We start from the raw sequence: 4,055 nt of genomic DNA, 5'->3' as shown, positions 1-4,055 counted from the left end.
AGAATGAACGATGCAGTAGCATGAAACAAATATCACAACTATAGTAAGAAGTAAATGTAGTGAATGACACTCAATGTGTATTTAGGATGAAGGTTCCACTCTTGTAAATGATTCAACTTTGGTGCTTGGTGTTCTAATGATTGTTGTTTGTTGTTTAATTGCATATGGTGATAATATTAAAGCACTGTCACATTATAAGACTACTTGGGGTTCTAAGTGACATATTTCTACAAGGAAAGGTTCAAGAGATTGGTTCAGTATATATGATACTTCTATTGAGACAGATCCACCACTGCTCAATTGAGTCTTTAAAGAGATAGAGAAGAATTTGGCTCCATTTGGCCCTTCAACATGGTTGCTTGGTGTCATCAAATGGATGTACAATTTTCTTCTTCTTTTTTCCAGTCAGTTCAGCAACCTGGATCAGTGCTAGATGCTTCACTTGTGGTGGTGGAAATGCAATAAGAACAATTTTAGCAGGGGATGCCCCATCATTTTGTAACTTTTAAAACCTTATTTTTTAATCTAATCAGATTTTTATGAACAAGTTGGAGTGGGAATTGCTAGTGATGCTAGTAAGGTTTTCAATGATCTAATGTGAGGGTAATTCTGCTAGAATTGAATCTTGAATTCCAATTCTATCGGAGTGGAATCACGCATTCTAGTTCAGTTGGAATGGAATATGGATATTTTCTCACTGATTTATATATGTTCTACAATTCTTGGTTATTGGCTTTGGTGCAATTTACAAGTTTGCATATTTTCCAAAGGAATTTAGTTTTTTATTTTTCATTTTCTAACGTGTTATTGGATTCTAAACTGCAATTGGATTTGTTTTCAAAGAAGTTGATGTTTGAAGAAAGGACCAAAAAATTGAAAGTGATTCTTAGCAACATTATTCTTTTAGAATGTATTAGTGTTTTGTTAGCTTTTGATGTTTTTTTTTCCCAATGTGAATTTTTTTTTTAGTTTTATTCTTTAACAATAAATGTAATTCTTAACAATTGTTATCCGTATTCTATAAGAATTAATGTAATTTTTTGTTTTTATTCTTCAATTAAAACGAATTAATGTAATGTTTGTCTCTATTCTTCAATTGATGGTTCAAGAATTTATTATTCTACAAGAAGTTTTTAAAGTAATGATGAATATATAGGTTCAAGAATATTTTTATTATTTTATGCTTTAAGAATATTTTTATTTTCGAATATAGTCATAAACATATTATGTCAGAATGTCCAAACTAAAAGAATTTTAATTCGTAAAATTAGATTTTTAAAATTAATAGAATCTACGATCCCTTAAAATATGTAATTTTGTTTTATTAAATCTATATTAATTGACTAAAATACCATTGTAATCAAATTAGATGGTATAATTCAATTATATTTAATTCAATAATATATATTAATCAATTTCTTAAAATAAGTAAAATGATTGGCCCACAATCATTCCTATATCCATATAATAATTAGTTAGAATACAATAACCTAATCGCATATATATATATATATATATATATATATATATATATATATATATATATATATATATATATATATATATATATATAGGTTCGTATTTTCTTTTTTGATTTCTGTAATAAAAAATGAAAAATAGAAAATATCAATGGTAAATATGTATTTATAAAAAAAATTAAAATTTTAGACGAATCAAAATTTTGGACCATTGTATTAGTCAAAAACCTATTTGTACAAAAGTAATAATTATCTATGTAAGACAAGGTCCATTCTTGCATTTTTGCCTACAAACGAACTCCATGTATATATCGTCATGCAGATAACTCGTCATGGCGACGCTAAGGCGTGCCATGGAGTCGAGGCATGGTATAGACGTTCAAAAAAGACTTAGATGGTAGTGTAAAGCTTAGCGCCCAAATAACGTTGTAAGGCATGAAAATGCGTGTTTTTTTTTGCGTAACGCATTTTTTAAGGCCTGCTATAGAGCCGAGGTTCCGACATGCTTTGCAAGTAGTCAAGAGTTATCGCGGGTGAACCTCTGTAGCCACCGACCACAAAAGGGTTTTCGTTGCCTTGGATATGATATAACGATATAACATGCTTTTGTAATGTTCACCGATTTTAAATGATTGCATTTTTGTAAGATCTTAGTATGATTGTAAATCGTTCGACTATAGGTAAGATTAAATGTATATAAACATATGAAACATTAAGTTTTCATTAATATATGATTTGTTTATGTAATCGGATAATAGTAAAAATATATAAACATATAGATAAAGCTATAAAATATAAAAAAAATTTGCCGCCTTGAAAAACCAAGGCCTCATCATTTATTGCAATGCTTGACTATGCCGCCAAATATATAAAAGGTTATATACTACCATGTTTATTACTAATCATTGTCATTTTAATGATTTTGAAAATAATTTACATTTTTGATCCTGTTGCTGTGGCATAGACTATTGCCAGATTTGGATATACCGATATAGTCAAAAGAATCTTTATATTTTATTTTACATGGGTTCAATAACGGTTGAAAATGATATCACGCAGCATTAGGAGTGTCGAACGGGTAAAATTTTCGGGTTTCGGGTAGAACGGGTATTTCCTTAAGAAAATAATACCCGATACCCGACCTATATTGTAATTCGGGTTTTCGGGTATTCGGGTTTGAGGTTGGGTCAGGTAATTATCGGGTATACCCGAAAATTTCTTAAATGACACTTATTGATAATTTTTTTTTTACATGTTGGTTGGTTTAATAAAGAATTGAGTAGGAAAATACTTCATACAATTAACAAGTACATATATAATAACAATAAAAATCATTATAATATGTTATGTACTTTTTTAATTCCATTCCGTGTGATAGTGAGAAACTGAGAATTGTAATGATGGTTCAGGACTTCAGCTTCAACGTCGTATTTCCTTTGCAAGTTTGCGTCGACTGTTGAGTCGTTGTGCATAAGAAGAAAACGAAGGATTTTGTTTTATTTGAAGTGTGTGTACGTAACTGCATTGTATATTTGGTATTATTTAAAAAACGAATTCGGGTATTATCCGAAAATAAATATTCATACCTAAAACCCGACCTATATTATTATCGGGTTAACTTATTACCCGAATGTTCATACCCGTTACCCGTTCTACCCAACCCATTCTACCCGAATTCGGAACGGATCTGGTGGGTAGAACGGGTTTCAGGTTTTTTCGAGGCGTACGCAGATGAAGGTTAGGGACCAAATGTGTGACAAAATGATACCATAGGGATCAAAAGAGCAACAACAATTTCCTTTTTGGACCAAATTCATAACAAGCACCGTGACCAATAATGTAATTTACTCAAAAAAGCCATGACTTCTTTTCCAAAGGAATATTCCTATACAGTTTACACACAATATGAAAAAGAAGCTATGGTAAAACATATTCTCAAGGGACAAGGACTAGACTTGTCGATGCCACTCTTGACTCTACCCATCATATATAATGCCAAGGCACTGAAACATCTAAGTCATGATACAAACATTCAAACAAATAATAGTCGAGCTGAAACTAGAAGATAATCAGATATATTTGAAGCAACAAAATCGTGTACATTGTATGCTAGCTAACATGATCATGTGATAATGTACAATACATACAAAACATGAATTCATACCTTAAAACTGCATGCTGGTAATATCTGGTGCACCAACCTCAATCAATCTCTTTAACATCAACAGTAACTTTAATCATAATCAACTATTATAATAATTGCACATGGCTGATTGCTGCCTTTAATGCGAATTTCAGATATGGCCCCTACTACATGCACTTCATTCATCCCAAAACTTCATCCAAAGAACAGTATATTCAACTCATATATATAGCTAGTACCAGTGTCTATACCTATATATAGGCATGTAAAAGTATTTCATGAGTATACCTCTCTAATACTGCTAGTGATTTTTGTTGACTACGAAATTTCGAGGCGTGAAATTAAGTTTGTTCATCAATCGCAATCTACCGAAAGCCCCAGTTTGACACTTACATCAACTTTTACTACAAATAAGAATTAATGCGATGAACATA

The 4,055-nt window shown here is 30.9% G+C and overlaps 1 long non-coding RNA gene across 1 annotated transcript in view; it reads left to right on the top strand.

The window, feature by feature from the left end:
• Window positions 1–729, top strand: part of LOC145047019 (uncharacterized) — a 1,464-nt gene extending 735 nt beyond the window's left edge. Inside the window, exon 2 of the long non-coding RNA XR_013682101.1 lies at window positions 183–729. This is a non-coding gene — a long non-coding RNA (uncharacterized LOC145047019). The remainder of the gene's footprint in view (window positions 1–182) is intronic.
• The last annotated feature ends 3,326 nt before the right edge of the window (window positions 730–4,055 follow it).

This window comes from Lactuca saligna, chromosome 5, assembly GCF_052625555.1.
Source record: "Lactuca saligna cultivar CGN05327 chromosome 5, ASM5262555v1, whole genome shotgun sequence".
Lineage (NCBI taxonomy): Eukaryota > Viridiplantae > Streptophyta > Magnoliopsida > Asterales > Asteraceae > Lactuca > Lactuca saligna.
This window is presented reverse-complemented; position numbering and strand designations above follow the sequence as displayed.